This window comes from Triturus cristatus, chromosome 10 (genome assembly GCF_964204655.1).
Source record: "Triturus cristatus chromosome 10, aTriCri1.1, whole genome shotgun sequence".
Classification (NCBI taxonomy): domain Eukaryota; kingdom Metazoa; phylum Chordata; class Amphibia; order Caudata; family Salamandridae; genus Triturus; species Triturus cristatus.
Window position 1 is genome coordinate 1,077,331,556 of NC_140593.1, and position 19,147 is coordinate 1,077,350,702.

Here is a 19,147-nt window from a genome sequence, read left to right on the forward strand (position 1 = left end):
CCATCAATGTTGTTTAGCACTTCCTCCCAGAATCTTCCCAGTCTCGGGCAATGCCAAAGTAGATGTGCCAGAGAGCCAGCCAGCCACACCCCCTCCAGCATTGCTCTGCGTTGTTTTTGTCCCACCCGTGTACGCAGGCTGGTGTGAGGTACCATATGAGGCAACCTTGAAAGCTGACTCCGTTCCTGCTGTGTTATGGGCAGTGTGGTGGGTCCTGTAGTGTATTTGCTCCCATTCCTTGTCCGATAAGACCCTGCCCAGTTCTGCTTGCCATGGTAGCTGGCCCTTAGTGCGCTCTCCTTTCTGCGCTGCCGACAGCATTTTGTATAATTCCGATACCAGGTGTTTGTCGTCTTTTTTTTTTTTTTTTTACAATTGAGCAATTTCTCGAATGGTGTCGGCCGCCGCGAGGCCTGCACTAGATAAGGTGTTGAGGTGACCCAGTGCCTCATTTGGAGGTAGTAAAACTCATCACTGAGGAAGGTCGTAATCTAAGCGTAATTGTGGAAAAAGTATTATGCCCTGTTCATCAAATAGCAAGCCGACCCGCTTGCATCCCGCTTCCCTCCACTTTTGAAAGGTTGCGGATTTCCAGCCTGGGAGAAAGTCAGCGTTGTCCACTATTGGTGACATCGGCGAGGGGAACGTAGTCCGGTCTCGCTTGAGCGCCACAGCGTCCCACACATTTAACGTCGCTGCCGTGATGGGCGAAGAGTAAAGTCTTCATGCCCTCAATTTACGCTGCAGCCAGATCTCCCGCCAAATATTTACGCCCGCAGTTACACTCCACAATTTAGCGGAAATGTGAGTCCTGTAGATATCGGTGTACTAGTGGCATGCCCGTCCCTCCCTCTCCTTTGGGTAGCACCATTTGGGATATAGGCAAGCGCAGTTTCCTCCCTCCCCAAACAAACTTATTGCTCGCCAGCTGTAGGGTACGTTTAGTTTTCAGGGGGCCATGGGTAGTGTCTGGAATACATACAGAATTCTCGGCAATATTGTCATTTTAACCGCCTCAATGCATCCAAACCAGGCCAGTTTCAGCTTAGTCCACCCATCTAGAGCTCTTGTCGTTTGATCCACCAACGTCAAGAGGTTCAGGCTCAGCGTCTGTGGGATCGTGGGGGCCAGCCGAATGCCCAGGTAGGTTATTGGTTGCGTAGCCCAATGTAGTGGGAACCTTTCACGCAAGAACTCTACGTGTGCCTGGGGTATGGAAAACTTAAGGACCTAGGATTTGTTCAAATTAACCTTCAATCCCCGAGATCTCCCCAAAGGCTTCTAACTCCTGCAAGAGGGCAGGCAACGACTGGTGCAGCTCTGCTAGCGATAGAATCACGTCATCTTGTGGGTATCGCCACCGAAACGGAGTCCTTTTATCTGAGGGTGGTCACGGATCCACTGCGCAAAAGGCTCCATATAGAGCGCAAACAGGAGGTGAGACAGTGGGCACCTCTGCCTCGTCCCCCGTTCAATCTGGAAAGGCGTCAATGACACCCCGTTGACTCTGACAAAAGCCTTCGATGATTGATAGACGCACCCTATCCATTTTATGAAGTGTTTGCCAAAGCACCGGAGGGTGGCGAACAGATTTTTCCAGCTCATTCTATCGAACACCTTCTCCGCGTCCACCAAAAGGTACAGAGCCTTCCTCCAGGATCTATGGATACTATCAATTAGATGTAGTAGTCGTTTTGTATTATCAATCCCCTGCTGCGTAGGGATAAACCCCGCCTGGACTGGGTCTATAAGACTCGGTTTCAGGCGGAATGCTAAAATCACAGTGTAGATTTTCACATCTAGGTTAAGTAGTGAAATCGGGCAGTAGGAGCCGCATAGACTTGGGTCTTTCTGTGGTTTAAGAATGACCGAGATTGCGGCCTTTGCCATGGATTTGGAGACCATACCGCTCTCTTGGACGGAGTGAAAGGGGCGCGTCAGGATCAGTGCTATCTCCACGCAAAAGGTTTTGTAGAACAAGGCAGGAAACCAGTTTGGGCCAGGGGATTTATTCAGTTTCAGCCTAGCAATAGCTGATATGACCTCCTCTGGTCGTATAGGCACGTCGAGCTGTGACGCTTGATTTGCAGGGAGCAGACTGAATTTGCTGGCAGTAAGCTATATGCTTTCATCCATATGCCCTATATGTTTGGCCGAGTATAGCAGCTGATAGAACTGCCGAAATGTGTCGGGAATTTGAGAGTCAGCGTGCACTTAAATCGAGGCTATATCGGCTGCCATGGTTTTGGCGCTGAGTTGTTGCGTCAGCATTCTACTGCATTTATCACTGCTTAGGTAAAACTTGTGTCGCAGTTGTAGTGCGTATTCTGCCCTGTCTAAGTCAAGATGCCTGAGCAAAAGTCTCTTCCTCTCCAGCTCTCTCCACACACTCGGAGCCCCCGTGCGCGGATGTATGGCTTCTAGTTCGGTCACTTCCTGTTCAATACCTTGCCGCGCCTCGTGCCTCAGTCTGTTCTTTGCAGAGGAAATTGCCATCAACTCCCCCCTGACTACCAGCTTCAGTGTCTCCCATAACGCCGCCAGTAGTGTCTCTGGTTTGTCATTATTTTGTAAAGAGTCTGTGATCTTTGTGCGGATACCCTGAACTACACTAGGGGATTGCAGAAAACCCTCCCGTAAGCGCCAGCGCTTGTGAACGTGGGGGTGAATGTCTGATTGTATGGGGATTGTTATCAGTGTGTGGTCCGACAGGGAGCGCGGCTCTATAGTGGTGTCCCAGACCGTATGCATCAACGCTGTGGAGACCAAAAAGGTGGTCAAGTCGCACGTAGGATTTATGCTCAGCGTAGTAGTGGGTATAGTCCCGACTAGTAGGGTGGCATTGCCGCCATACATCATGTAGCCCCGTGTGTGTGTGAGCCACTGTCTCTCCTCCGTGGAAAGCTCCCCCTTCTGCCCCACACTCCGACAGGAGCGGTCCATAGCATTGCCCATGACCAGGTTGGGGTCCCCACCCACCAGAATCGCAGCGTCTTGTGAGGCCAGGCTCGCTGATAACTGCCAGACAAGAAAGGGCTCCTGGTGCATGTTTGGTGAGTATATGTTGACCAGCGTAATAAGAGTGACTCCCCATTGCAGTCTAAGGGCTAGTACCCTCCCCTGTACTTCATATAGGGTAGATAGGACCTTCCCTTCAAACTTTGCTCCCAACAAAATGGCTACTCCATTTTTCTTCGCATTGCCTGAGGACCAGTATTGATAGGGGAATCAGCAGGATCTCATCCGGATCGTATCTCTCGACAGTAGATGCGTCTCCTGCAGCATACAAACGTCCCCTGCAGAGCTTTCTAATAAGGAGAGTATGGCGGAGCGTTTCACGCGGTGATTAAGGCCTCTTGCGTTGAGGCTAACAACTTTGAGATCCCTACCCATAAGCAGTTAGTGGTAAGGGAAGCACTGTCGCAGCTTCTGCGGCTAAGAGGCCTGTGGTGGCGTGCATGGGGGTCTGGATAAAGGACCCTCGTGTTTAAATGACTTGAGGGGTGGTTCAGGGAGCCCAAAATAAACCCCAAAAACAGAACCATTATGTATTTTACAGTAAGAAAAACTTAACGCAAGGGTGCGTAAATGACAAAGGTTTGTCCTAGGATTGTATATATGGGGGCAAGCACCCAGAACGGTCCTCGAGAGTCTTACAACGGCGGCCCTCCGGCACTGCCGTAATGATTAACTTAGTTTAATGCTACCTTACATTCAGACGGAGGACGAGCGGACCAGGCTGGTGGTCAACGAGGAGAGTACCGCTTCTCTTTTGTTTGCCATGGTGGCCGTATCTGGCTTGTGGGCGGAGGACTGCTTACCCACCATCTGCCACCGATCGGATCTGTCTCGGTTGCTGTCCGGGAATTTGTGCTGGCTTTCCAGGGAGTCCGGTGACTGCAGTCCCAGAACTTCTTTGGCCTCTTGCAATGATCTGAGCTGTCTCAGCTTGCCCTCGTGCCTAAAGATGATGCAAAAAGGATGCCCCCAAGCGTAGGCAATTCCTTTCGCCCTCGGGTGAAGGGTAATTGGGCGGAATTCCCTCCTTTTGAACAGTGTAGCGGTGGCGAGATCCTGGCAGAGCGTGGAGGAGTGCCCTCTAAATTAAAAAGGATGCATGTCTCTAGCCTTCCGAATGATAAGCTCCTTTAGCTGGAAGTTGTGCACGCATGCCAAAATATCTGGCGACAGGGCAGACTCGCGTCGCGGCAGCCCCACACGGTGGACTCTGTCGATCTGGATCTCTGTGGTGTGTTTCGGCTCCAACACTTGGCGAAAGAGGGCCTGGATGAGTTCCCGGATGGCTTCTCCCTCTGCCCCGGATTAAAATCCACGAATGCGCACATTATTACAGCTGGACCGGTTCTCCAGGTCCTCTGCATGCCCCTGAAGCTCAATGTGCTGCTCCTTAAGCTTGAGTATCTCCTGCTGCATCATCTATTTCCTCGTCACGCCCTGTTTCATGTTCCTCCAGTGTCGCCATGCGGTCTCCAATCTCTGCCACGTCCTGTCTCACTTCCTTGAGGTCTGCTGCCAGCTGGCCCTTAAGCTCCTGCAGGTCTTTGCGCAAAGTGGTGAAGAGCGCCGTCATAAAGGCCTTCATCGCTGGGGAATCAGCCCCCTCCTAATAACTAGTAGGCCCATCTTCCTCTTGGCCGGCGTGGCAGATGGTCCCCTGTGAAAGTTGTTTCAAGAGCATCTCCTTCACTGATCGCTCTTTTTTGAGTCAGGCGCTCACCATTTGTGTGCTTTACTAGTTTCTAGCTCTCTGGGTGTGGCTCTATGCTCTGTGCCCTATGCACCCCAGGCAGGTACGCTCTCTCTCTTTCGGGCCGCTGTGGATGCGTCCGGGGGCCCCTTACCAGTACCAGGCACGGTGCAAGATCCAATACTGCTGCTCTAGGGGACGGCCTCTCACCCTCTAATTCTCTGCGCTGCTTTACACTCTTCTCTGTGGGCCACTTTGGCAGGCCAGCCGGATGTCCCGTGTTATCAGGCAGACCTTGTCCCCGGGGAAGAGACACCGGCAGTCGCTATTTTCTCTAGGCGAATTTCTGGGGTGTCCTTCGCCCTCTACCCTCCGCCGGCGCCACACGCGGGTACTCTGCAGCGAACACCCCCGGCAGTACTGGGACTGGGGGTTGCACTGCTGATACCCGCCCTACGCACTCACCAGTCTGCCCTCAGGGGCTGCAGGTATTGCCCGTCTCCGTGGTGTTCACCGCCGGGCCTCCAAGACCGCAGGTCTGACTTCTCTCTGTGCCCCGGTCTCAGTCTTCACGCAGTCAGCCTTTGGGCCTACCAGCAGCTATCCGGGCGCTCCAAGCCACGTCTCATGGCTGGGGCCGGACGTAGCGCTGTCGTTAGCAGGGAGAACCGCTTCAGGTGCTGGGGGCACTCTCAGCTCAGGTCCACATTTTCCGGCCGTACAGCTGCTCAGCAGGCCTGCGTAGGGTTCCGGGCATTGCCCGCAGGCTGGTTGTTCCTCACCGGCGTTACTCAGTGCAGTCACCTCCACTGTGCTCCGGGGTGAAAGCGGGCCCCCGGCTGTTTGGGAGAGGGGTCAGGACACCACACTGTCGCCACTCAGTGTCCGGATGGCCCAGCGAAAGTCACCTCTTGCGCCAGTCCTGTCTGTAGGCCGCGGAGACAGCAGTAGGCCGCCGTCCACAGCAGCAGGCCTTCAGCCCCCGCTGGAAAAATATGGCGTTTGCTCACGAGTCTGCGGTCAAAACGGCTCTCAAATGGACCCGATCGTATGCCAGACTATTCCTCGTCCCCACAGCCTGAGATGCTGCTGGATTAAGTGCAGTAGCAACGCTATTGTCGCAGCGAGGCCGGAGGGACTGAGAAACACATCCTACACGGCCGCCATCTAGGCCACGCCCCCCAGACCATAATTTTAAAGAGGAAGAAACACTTCACTGAAGAGGAGACAGCCCATGTAGTTAAATGTGTGGTCAAAAGCCACAGCCCACTACATTGGCTGCCAGGATCTGGTGGAGGTGGAAAAAGACCAGGAAGAGAAAGAGGATATTGTTGCCTCCACATAGAACATTTCCAAGAAGACCTCTTCACTGCTAAACAGCAGTCTTCCTTCAAAAATTAGTTCGAAATTGGCTGCTCCCTAGCCTTGGTGCCGGCGGAGCTGGGGCTCAAAATCCACAGATAGCCACCTTGTAAAAAACACATGCATCCTGCTAGGTGAAATATGATGATATCTCCCAGGTCACTTTGAGGTGTTTTTTGTCGCAGTCCCAAGGCCCTGTTACACAAGTGGGGTACCATTTTTATCGGGAGGCGTGGAAATACAGACTAGTAGAACATTTGTTATTACCAATTGAATATCTCTACGTTTTGCCTTTAAAATGTAAGTGTGTAACACAGAAGACATTTTACAAAATGCAATCTGAAACACATACCAGTATGGATACCCATAAATTCTGAGATGTACAAACAACCACTGCTCCTAAACTCAGTATCTGTTGTACATTTCAGAAATACAGAGTTTTTTTTCCATTCTTTATAATTTACCATATGAATTGCTGTATAGTAGATACACAATGACAAGCATTGGCATAGCCAATAGGTCTCGCTTTTGGGACCTTATAAATATTTAGTTATGCAACTGTTGCATGGCTAAACACTTATAAGGTCCCAAAGGCGAGACCTATTGGCTATGCCAATGCTGGTTTTAAAGGGGGCCTCCAAACGGGCCTCTATCGGGCTCTGTTTTGTGCCCTGGCACAGGCGTTCCGTTTTTCCCGGACTGCAGTGACAGAAGGCACATAGAATGCGCACCTGCTCACACACTATTCACTAGTGGAGAAGTTACGGCATTACTTCATGCCTTTAAAGAGTCATTTTCTCTCTGGTTTTCCCTTGTCTTTTTGAAACTCGGGAGCAGGAACATTGTCCTGGTGTCACCGGGTTTCGGTGGAAGCTTTTTCAATATTATATATGAGCCATAGTTGCTGTTTATTTATCTTATGCAACTAACAACCATTGACAAAGCCAATAGTCCTGACTTGTTGTAGGTACGATGTTACTTGTTGAGTTCTATATCTAGATGCAATGACCGAAACAGCAAAATGCAAGTCGGGCGGCACACTATTATAAGCACAGACTTTTAGTTTGTGTTTTAAGCCACGCCCCTAATTACATTGGCCACGCCCCTTTGAGAGAGACCCCCCCCCCTCATTTTTTCAACCCACTTAAAGCTCTGCCGTCATGCCTCTAAAGCTCGCTGTTAAGTTGTCTCTCGCGATATATCGAAGTTGAAAGGCGGCTGCAAGGAGCGAAAGATGCAGCGCTAGGAGAGGGGCTGAAAAGGCGGGTCCTGTTCGGCATCCAGTGGGGCGGGGTCATAATTAGGTACCGCCTTTGTTGTTGAATTCACGTTGTTCTTCACTCAGTTTTGTTAGCAGCCAGGAAAAGTTATGGTTGTCCCGAGAACAGCGTCTGGTAACGAAAAGCAGTTCTGGTTTTGTCTCTCGTGCGCTTTTATTACGGAGCTGCTTGCTTGATTGACGAGGCGTGTTGGGAAGAGCTTGCCTAGAGGCGGAAGGATATGTCAGGCAGTGAGTATTTGCCGGAGTCAGGCAAGCAGGGATAATATGAAACCCTATAAACTGCAAACTACATGCACGGCGCCAGCGTTTGTTGAACATCCTTTTCCGGCTAGCAAACGATGCAATTGTGTTTGTGAAACACTTTTTGGATCCAGATATGTGGTGCAGTCACTGTATGTAATTCGTGGTTGTATTTAAACATGGGTGTGTTGAAAAAGCAGCCAGCAGTAGAGGCGAGTTTAATAACCTGCGCGGCCCCGGTGAGCCTCACATACAGGAAGGGGAGTGGCCACGTGAAGAGAGAGAGGGAGAGCAGGAGGTAAGCCCGCGAGTGGTGCGGAAATCACACGAAACTACTTAGAAACACAATCCTGCAAAAGTGAAAGCAGGCTGGCTGGCGAGTGATGTGCGATGTGCGCGCACCATGACGAGAGAGGAAAGCCATATGGCTTCCTCTGCTCGTCATTGTGCACGTAACCGCACGCCCGTCGCCAGTGCACGCGCCAGTGGGCTGAAGCGCTTCCCCAAAAGTGGATTGCATGGCGGCACGATGCACGTGATTGTGCGCGAGCTCGCCATGCAATCCACTTTTGGGAGCCCCTTACTAGAGTCTCGCATAGCGATTGCTACGCAATAGCTAGGCGAGACCTAAAAAACCACTGTATGGTGTAGCTCGGTTGTTGGCTCTGGGAACCTTGAGTTCTTAGAGAACCGACAAGCCCTATATATCCCCGCAACTAGAAGGATCCAGCAAACGTAACGGTATATTGCTTTTGAAAATTTGCCATAGTTAGAAGTTACAGATTAAAACGTAGACACACATGGCCATTTGATTCAACTCAACTTCACTATTTTTTCATTTCAACTGCTTCTTCTTATAGGAAAACATTGAAGGATTTACGCAAATGACCCCTTGCTGAATTCAAAATTGTGTCTAGTTTTAAGAAATATATGGCTTTCTGGGATCCACCATGGGTTTCATACCTGTTCACACCACAAACTGGAGGGTTGAAAGCACAAAAAATGCGAAAATTTACTATCTCCCAGTGAAAGGTCACAACTTTGTTCAAAAGTTTGATTTTCTGAATCAAGTCTGCCTGGTTCTGAAAGCTGGAAAGATGGTGATTTAGACACCGCAAACCTTTTTGGATGCCATTTGAAGGAAGAAAACAGATACTTTCTTCTGCAGGACGTTTCTTTCTATTCTTTCCCCCAAAATCCATAATGTAGCCAAATTTTTGGCTAATTTCTCAGTCCCCTCCAGGGAAAACCACAAAAACTAGTATTTTTAGAATTCCCAGGATGTTGAAAAATAAGGACATAAATTTGGTGTGGATACCTTATGTGGAAAAAAAGTTATGAAGCCCTGGAGACCTAAGCGCAAACGACCCCAATTAGCCAAGGAAGGACTCAGCAGCTAAAGGGATTAAACAACATATACACACCTTTGTCACAAAGAAATATATATTACAACAACAAAATAATTGTAAATCACCTCAAATAAAATATAATTAAATAAATAACCATAGTTTCATAAAATATTTACAAAAAATACATTATATAACAATGTAAAAATGTATATATAACTAAAATACATTTAAAAAGTATCGCACTACATATTAAACATAATAAATAAAGCATACAAAGGTAAAAGGTAAGTATATGTAACTTATTATGAAACAGAAACCCACCCTAAAACCGAAATAAATAAATCCTAACAACCAAACTACCAACAAATAAACATGTAAAATGAAACTAATGCAATTTTTTTCTACCAATAGAAAAGAATGCATCTGCTCCACATCCAAACAATAAAAGCTGCAAGAGAGTTTGAAAAATCCAAGAAGAGCATACATACAAGTATAAACAAGAAATGTAGTTGCAGGATTGTATATATAAATAACAAACATATAAGCATTTAACAATTGTAAATCTTAAATACAATTTTACTATTTTCAGAGATAATGGCAGAAAGAGCAAGATATTCTGGAACACCCACACTCCACCCCCATTGCATGCCTCCCTGCCTCAGAGTAACACAAGGCAGCGATTTGCACAGCCTTGCGTTATTCTAGATTTATCAAGCCACGCAGGGGCTCGCACGGTGGCCTTGTGTGGCTGGATAAAATGTCATTTAGGTTTTGCGTCACCCTTGCATCCCCCTCGCGTGGCACAAGGGGGAAGTTAAACCTTGATCAATATGCCCCATATTATCACAGAAAGGAAAGCAATTATTAAGTCACATGGGCTACACCCGCAACCAAGAAAGTACATCTATGGAAACTGTGAATTGGAAATGTATTAAATATTACCCTAATGCAGTGCTGGCTTTAGGGCAGTGCGACCGGTGCCAATGCACTGTGCGCCAAACTGAGGGGGCGCCATTAGCACTATACCCCAAATGAGCACCACGGTCTGCCTCATTTCCATGTTGTCGTGGAAATAAGAAACGGACAATGGTGCTCACACAGTAACAAATGGTTGGACTCTGCCGAGAGGTGTGACATGTCCAAGGCCATATTGAGCTGCAGAACGTGCAGCCTGCGGTACTGCTGCCACATCTTGTGCAGAGCACGCCCCTGAACTTATGAACAAACCCGCCACTCCTCCAGGTTTCGTCTTAGCAGACAGACTGACACCTACCGATCCAGCAAAGCATGTAGGCGTCCTTTTAGCATTTTGAACTCGTGGTCATCCAAGCAGCCAGCATGCAAGGTTTGAAGTAGGAAGGGATGGGGTGCTGGCTATTGCTTTGAGGCCCTTATCAAAGTAATAAGCACGTTGGCTACATTTTCTGTTTCATCCTACTTGGAGGAGGCCCTTTATTAGCCCTGGTTTTTAGCGGATTCAGACCGTGTGAGGAAGTTTTGCTATTGCTGCACACAACCCAATCCAGGTTAATAAAAAGCTCATCGGAGTTGCACTACCTATTTCGGGTGGTGTTTTTAATAGTGATTTCCCTAAACTGCCAGAGAATAGGAGCACCTTGCACACATGAGTAATTTCCTTCTATTTGATATTCACATGTCCATCTGAATGTCTGTATTTTCACTCGCTGAAAACAACATTACATGTGAGGTCCCCACAATTTATTTGCAGATGTCATTTTTAGCACGTTCTTTTGTATGGGAGCTAGTGGCAGAACAACTCCTCTTGGGGAGAGGAGTTGGCCTATCGGCTAGGGCGGTCGACCTCAAATCTGGGAAACTGGGTTCGAGTCTCGGCAAGGACGCTGAACATCCTGGGATTCTGGGCAAATCACTTAATCTCCCCGTGCCTAACAAATATGAATGTGTTCTCATGTAATGCAACTGGTGCTATGTAAAGCGCTCCAACACTCGATTCAGGTCAAGTTCGCGCTATATAAAACTCTGTTAAAAAAAAAAAAAACTTTTCAGTGTTATTCTGTGCTTCCAAAGATTTGATTCAGTACTATAGGGGTATAATGTGCCAAGTGGTTTTATTTCTTCTGTGTGTAGGGGGAAATGGGCCGATTCATAAGAGCCTTCTTCTAAACTGCCTTTTTGGGCCTTCTAAAGCAACACGATTCTTTTTTCTTTTTAAACACTACTATTATCAAAATGTGTGCTTCTTACTGGTTCAAGCAGCACACACGTGTGTGTGTGTGTGTGTGTGTCACACAATGCCTTATATCCGGGTGTGTCTCCTGGGTTCAGCAGTGTACATCTATTGCCTCTCCTGCAATGTCTGCACCTCGTCATGTCTGTACGCTGTCTGCCTCTTGTCCAAATGCTTTTCTTGTTTTACCAACTGAAGTAAATGCTACATTTTAAATTGTAGTATGTGCCCAGAGTGGCACACACCTGAGTATACATAATAAACATGACATCAGTCATTGTTTACCTGCATAAATTAAATATGAAAAAAGCTTGTTGGGGGCACCAACTAAGGTTGTTGCACCGGGCACCAGCAGTATTAAGGCCGGCCCTGCTCTAATGCATGTTATAGGAAGGCCACTTAATTAATGTAAGGGAACACAACTACCAACCCCCAAATGTAAAAGAAATAGAAGTAAAGAAGGTATTGCAGGACATAAGAGAGGCAAGCCCTAGTTCCCAGGAACCCACAAAAAAAATAATCTTAAAAGGTATACTCCCTAATGTCCCCAAACTCTTCACAGGCTAACTACCACCGTTACCCACTTTAAAACTTTTAATTACACAAACTAAAAAAGCAACTAGCGATACCCCTGCTGCCTCTAAAGATGCAAAGATATAGAAATACCCGAACACATCATGAGGAGCCCTTCCGGTTATAGTACAATTTAAACAATGATGGACCAATGTTACTATTTGATCAGTAATTAACTTACTAAGATACTGTCAAACTTGGATGAAGGATGGAACCTACAAACTGTGCCCAAAAACTATTCACTCAGATATACACCATGCATGGTGAATATCACAACTCAAATATCCCTTTGATATTTATATATACCCTACTACCAAATAAACAAAGTAGCACTTACTACGAACTCTTAAACCACATTAAACATAAAAGGAATAACCACTACCCACAAAAATAATCATAGACTTTGAATATTCCAGGATTCAAACCATTTAAAAAAAGTTTTCCCACAAACAGCCATACACAATTGTTACTGTGGAGAGGTGTGGCTAACTGGTTAGAGGCGGCAGACCCGTAAGCAGAGGACGGCCCGGGACCAGGGTTCGATTCCCGACGCGGCAGGGTCGTGGACCAGGGTCAGCGGGCTCGATAATTCTCGCCTCGGTGCCTACTCCAGTCAGGGACCACACTCGGCAACTCTGGGCATTAGCTTGCCTCATCTTCACAACGGCCCCCCCAGACTGCCGGGGATGCTTGGTCGCACCTTAGAGATACCCATTAGGGACCATCTCTCAGGGTGAGCCAGGACGGGTTCCCCAGCGGTCGAAGCGCGGAGATACTCCTCCGGGAGTCGATTCTAGCGCTATATAAACCCACAATTAAATTAAATTAAATTACTACCATTTCAATCAAACCATATGGAGACATTTACAACAATCTGCTACAAACAATCAATTTGCCTTTGAAACATAATTATAGCACTAACTCCATGTCATTGAGGTAGACAGCAACTACAATTTACTAGTAGAAAGCCCCTGCTACCAACAAAAAGCCCACAAACTAAGTCCCCTAATGGATTATTTCGAAGATACTTGGTTTGGCAGACACACTGCTCTGAACATAGACACTAACCCAAATTTCAACTGTCAAGGTGGAGTCTATGACAGCACTGTGGCACAGTTAGCCAAAACAAACACAGTGGAATGATGTCACAATGCTTTTCAATCCACATAAGACAGAACCCCAATGTACACTCTATAACTTTGTAGAAGCCTTAAAAAAAATAACAGCTATCAAGAACGAGAGGAGCAATCTATAACACCAACTGCACCAAAACATTGCAAATAAACCAACAGAATGTATGATATGCTGCAATTTAAAGTAACACTCTTCATAAACAACAAAGGAGTAGATTACTTAGAAATGATAGCCAAAAGCATATTATAAAATAAATACTAACCTACAAAACTCCCCAAAAAGTATAGCATAATCTTAACCAACATTAGATTTTTTTTTATATAAATAATAAACATAATATTTTACTGTATCAGTCCAAACATTAATCAAACTCCAATTTAAGTAAGACTGATATAATAAAATACAAATTATTGCTTAACTAATCTAAACCTCACCAACTAAAAACCTCAAACAACAAACTCATTCTGTTCTGAAAAATAATAAAACATAAAATACACAATTCCAAATAACAATTATCTAACACTTACATAAATGATAAAATATAACATTCTCACCCAAAACAATAAATTAAATATGACTTACTGTTCCATAGCTGCAGTTCATTCTCTGTAGCCATGTACTCAAAAAGTACAACCCACTGAAGATTGGAGAAATATTTCCCAAAAAGCGCCGAAAAGATCCAAAAATAAAACAAATCCCATAGAGATCCATCAAAGCAATCCAAAGTATAAAAAAAACGGAAAAAGTGTTTAAAAGAAGAAATGCTCCTCGAAACCCCAAATAAAGGAAAACAAAGTAAAAAATATTGGTTTATAAGAAACCAAAACAGTTTTTTTTAAATAAATGCTAAATCCAAATGCTCAAAGGACAGGTTTGTAAAGAAAAACCTGCAAAGTAAAATAGAAAACCCACCTGCAAAAACAGTACAAATCAAAAAATACATATAAATGACACTTAATCATCACAAATCAAGTAACATAACACAATATAACTTAACATCTTGATACATTAGTAACCCCTTCGCTGCTAGGCCCCCCCCCCCCATGCTAAGTCTTTTTTTGGCTATTTGGTGTAGTTCGCACTTAGGCCCCTGTAACTTTTTGACCACATAAGGGATCCACGCCAAATTTGCATCCTTTTTTTCCCCCAACATCATGGGGATTCTAAAGGTACCCAGGGTTTGTGGATTCCCCTGGAGGGGACCCAGAAATTAGCCAAAATACAGGTAAATTTTGTTTTGTTTTTAAAAAAAGGGCTACAGATGAAAGCGTCTGTTTTTTTTCCTGCAAATGGTATCAAAAAAGGGGTTGTGGTGCTGAAATCACCATCTTGCCAGCTTTCAGGGACAAGCAGACTTGTCAGTAAAACAAAAAATTTTTACACAGTTTTGGCATTTTTCTGGGACATAGCCTATTTTTGCTATTTTTTGGGCTTTCAACCCCTTTCCAGTTAATGGTAGAAATAGGTATGAAAGCAATAATGGATCCTGGAAAGCTATACATTTTAGAAAAGTAGACATTTTTGAATTCAGCAAGGGGTCATTTGTGTAGATCCATCAAGGTTTCTTTATAGAAACTAACCGTTGAATATGGGATAAATTGAAAATTAATTGAAAAAAACAGCCATTTGTATCAACGTTTTCACCTGTAACTTCTATTTATGACAGCTAATTGTAAGCAATATACTGTTACATCCGCTGGACCTTTCTGGTTGTGGGGATATATAGGACTTGTTGGTTCACCAAGAACCCGACGAACCCAGAGCCAATAATTGAGCAGCATCTTGCAATGTTTTTTTATTATGTACCGGCTATGTAGCAATTAATTTGGGAAAATATATACATGGAAAAAAATCGGTATGAAAGACACCTATGTATTTCTGTAATTGGAACAAAATATATAGAGTTTAGAAACAGTAGATATTTGCACATTTCCGAAATTGTGAGTACCCATACTAGCATAAGAATTATAGGTCATTTTTAAAAAGGACTTTTTTTTTTTACACATAGTCTTTCATTTGGAAGGCAGAAATGCATCGAAAGTCAATGGGTAATAACAGTTGCTCTACGACTCTGTGTTACCTTAAGTCTCCCGATAAAAATGGTACCTCACTTGTCTGGGTAGGCCTAGTGTCAGTGACAGGAAACAGCTCAAAACGCAACGTGGACACACTTTATTTTTACAGTGAAAACTGACCCTTTTTTTGCAAAGTGCTTAGCTGTAGATTTTGAAAGCTAGCTCTGCTGGCACCAAGGGAAACCTAGCAAACATATACATTTTTGAAAACTAAAAACCCAGGTTAATCCAGGATGGGGTGACTTGATTGGCTCTCACCAGGTTCTATTACCCAAAATCCATTGCAAACCTAAATATTTATTTTTAAAAATACATTTTCCTCACGTTTCTGTGGTGGAAAGTTCTGGAATATGTGTGTATCCACAAAATTCCACCCACCCCGCGTTCTCCAAAGTCTTCCAAGAAAAATGGTATCTCACTTGTGTGGGTAGGCATAGTGCCGGCGACAAGAAATGGCCCAAAACGCAACGTGGACACACCACATTTTCACAGTGAAAACAGACCCTTTTTTTGCAAAGTGCCTAGCTGTAGATTTTGAACCCTAGCTCTGCCGGCACCTAGGGAAACCTAGCAAACGTGCACATATTTGAAAACTAGACACCCAGGGGAATCCAGGATGGGGTGACTTGTCTGGTTCTCACCAGGTTTTGTTACCCAGAATCCCTTGCAAACCTCAAAATGTGTCCCCAAAATACACTTTTTCCTCACATTTCTGTGGTGGAAAGTTCTGGAATCTGTGTGGATCCACAAAATTCCACTACGCCGCATTCCCCAAAGTCTTTGAGAAAATTGGTACTTCACTTGTGTGGGTGGGTCAAGTACACGCAAGAGGCAAGGGCCCAAAACCTATTGAGGCGACTTCAAAATTACCTATCACAAAACAACCTGGTTTTGCAAGGGGGGTTCCATGAATTTTTGGCCCTGTGATCGGCGGCCATATAGGGAAACCTACCAAACCCACACATTTCTGAAAACTAGACACCCAGGGGAGTCCAGTGAGGAATGGCTTGCGTGGATCCCCAAACATTTTCCTACCCAGAATGCCCTGCAAACCTCAAATGTAGCTGAAAAAATCATCACTTTTTTCTCAAATTTCTGTGTGGGAAAGTTCTGGAATCAGCATGGATCCACAAAATGTTCTTCTACAGAGCATTCCCCCAGGTCTCCTGACAAAAATGGTACCTCACTCGTGTGGGTGGGTCAAGTACCCGTGACAGGCAAGGGCCCAAAACATATTGAGGAGACATCAAAATGAACTATCACAAAACAACCTGGTTTTGCAAGGGGAATCACCTGGGTTTTTGGACCCGGGCTCGGTGGCCTTCTTGGGAAGCCTACCAAACCCACACATTTCTGAAAACTAGACACGCGAGGTATGGCTTGCGTGGGTCCCCCAACGTTTTCCTACCCAGAATGCCCCGCTGAAACAATTCATTTTCTGGGCAGCCCCTACGCATAAAAACAGCCAGCATAACCGCTGGCGCCTAGTGGGGGCAGAGCAGGGGCCACTGGCCCCATATGCCCCCCGGGGGGGGCAGAAAGACTGGCATTTTTAGGGGGGGGGGGGAGATGTGGGCATTGGCATGCCCATTCTGGGCTGACCTCACCCCTGAATTTAAAAAAAAAAAATTCTGAGGCCTAGTGGGCTTTCTGCCCCGCCCCTGGGGATAGATCAGGGGCTATTGCCCCCATCTGCCCCTGGAAGGAGCAGAATGACTTTTGCATTTTTTTTTGGGGGGGGGGGGGGGGGGGGGGTCATTGGGCAGCCCCCACATCAATAAAAAGAATCCCTGGTTTCTAAAGGGCTTTCGGCACACCCGTGGGAGGAAAAGACTGGAATTTCACTGGGGGTGGGGGCATTGTCATGCCCATTTTGGGCAGCCCTCACCCCAACATCAATAAAAAAATCTGTGGTTTCTAGTGGGCTTTCTGCCCCCCCCCCACCCCCCGGGGTGCAGATTGGGGGCTAGTGCCCCCATCTGCCCCCTGGGGGCCAGAAAGAGCGACATTTCTCTGGGGGGGGCATTGGCATGCCCTTTTTGGGCAGCCCCCAACCCAACGTCAATTGAAAAAAAATCCCAGATCTTTAGTGGGCTTTCTGCCCCCCCCTGTGGGCGCAGAAAGACTGTTGTGCCCAAAACACAATGGGGGGAGCAAAGGCCCTAGCCCAAGATGCCGCTTCCCCCTCCCTGGTGCCAGTGGGTGGATCCCTGCTTGGGGATCGCCCTCCTGGGGTGATCCACAAGCAGGGAGCCACTAGGGAAGGGTACCATTGGAAAGGGGAGATTCTCCCCTTTCCAACGATACCTCTCCCAAGTGTTTTGGTGCTCGGGGGATAGCCCCACGAGCACTTAACGCTGAAACTAAGTTTAAGTTTTGTTTTCAATGTAATGAGGACAGCGTGCCATGCGCGCGATCGTCATTACAATGAAAACCAGGGAAGGGCCTCGGGAGGTTGGGGAAGCTCTTCCCCCACCTCCCGAGCCCCCCCCCCCCCAAAACAAAATTGAAATCCCTCTACTGTCTACAGCAGAGGGATTTCGTGCCCCTGTCCTCATGACGGAATGGTTCCGTCATGAGCACCGAAGGGGTTAAACACTTTACGAAAACCTAAAAAACAACACACTTGTGAGAAACGCTCAGATTACTACAAATAAATACACTTAAAACCCATAAAACCACATTATATATAATTAACCTTTAGAATTCCCCTCACATCCCCTACCCTCAAAACCCTAAACAAAAATCTTTAAAAAGGAATTACCTGTTCCAATGAACAGCAGCACCTTCCCGTGACCTGGATCCCAGACAATAGACTAAAAAAAGAAACAAATAGACTTCAAAATAGAAGGTAGCTGTAAAAAATGGCTGCTAAATGAAACAAAAAAATATGACTATCTCCCAGTAGAAATGAATAAAGAAATAAGCTTAAAATGTTTTTTTTTTTTTAAATGTAAAAAATTAAACATGTAAAATTTGATATAAAAATGCAAACAAAATTGTAAACTGTAAATGAAATAGGATACAAAATATACAACTCTTTAGTATATGCTCAAAAAGTTATGTAAAAAGTATGTTTAAAATATGTATATGAAGCAACTGAATACATTTTTAAACCAGAAAATGTACAACATACAATACTGTTTGAATATGATTCACATTGTTTAATTATAAAAATGTATTAAAAATTGTTTTATCAATATATACATATATACACACACACACACACACACACCCCTATATATATATTCACTTAAAAAACCATAGATTTCACACATGTTATAGTTAGGTGGATATTTCACTCGTAAAAAACCAATGAAATTCCCCAGTTATAGTTAGTTCAGATAACTATAACTCGCGCGCCCGTAATCCACTGCTGATGATGTCACATATTACATCACTCATGACATGGTCAGTGGCATCACTCATGACATCATTGATGACATCATACTTGTGATAGAGTGGCGGTCGCACGAGTTATAGTTATCTGAACTAACTATAACGGGGGAATTTCATTGGTTTTTTACGAGTGAAATATCCACCTAACTATAACGTGTGTGAAACCTATGGTTTTTTTCAGTGTATTTGTACGTTTTTTTAAATGCTAAGTTATGTATGTATTTTTATATATATTTATTTTACAATAAACTACGTATTAAAAAAAATTTAAAATTTATATTATTGTTTTGGGGGGGGGGGGGGTTTCACCCTGCGCGCACCCCCGCGATTTTTTCCCCAAATTTTTTTTTTAAAAAGTTCTGCCTTTGGGGTCCTTCAGGGACCCCCTGACAAAGGCTAGGGGGTCAGGAACGCTCTACCCTGCCCCCTTTTCAAGTTCGCCACCTTCCTTTTTCACTCTCGCAATGAAAACAAACAAAATGGCGGCCGACACTTCCTGATTTCGACCGATTCGAACGTTGACTAACATGTAACCACCAATCAGAATTACGCTCGCGCACGTTAGGGTGCTCGCACGGTGCGCGGCTATAGATATGTATGTGCTTTTAACTGCAATTTTCTCAGGAACTACTGAACAGATTGACTCCATATATGCAAAAAGCACATCCCTGAGCTGAGGACTACCTCTCTGCCAAATTTCAAGTAATTCTGTTCAGCCGTTCGGGCTGTACCTTGGACTAAAGGTCCCTATGGAAAATTGCATGAGGAAAACGCGTTTTGGGACCCCCCTTTTTTCTCAGCCCCCGCTTGACGAAT

At 45.5% G+C, this 19,147-nt stretch overlaps 1 long non-coding RNA gene across 1 annotated transcript in view; it reads right to left on the bottom strand.

Annotated features, from left to right (window-relative positions):
- The window catches only part of LOC146796590 (uncharacterized), a 289,472-nt gene that overhangs the window by 225,059 nt on the left and 45,266 nt on the right, over positions 1 to 19,147 (bottom strand). Inside the window, exon 2 of the long non-coding RNA XR_014969939.1 lies at positions 17,697 to 17,748. This is a non-coding gene — a long non-coding RNA (uncharacterized LOC146796590). The remainder of the gene's footprint in view (positions 1 to 17,696; positions 17,749 to 19,147) is intronic.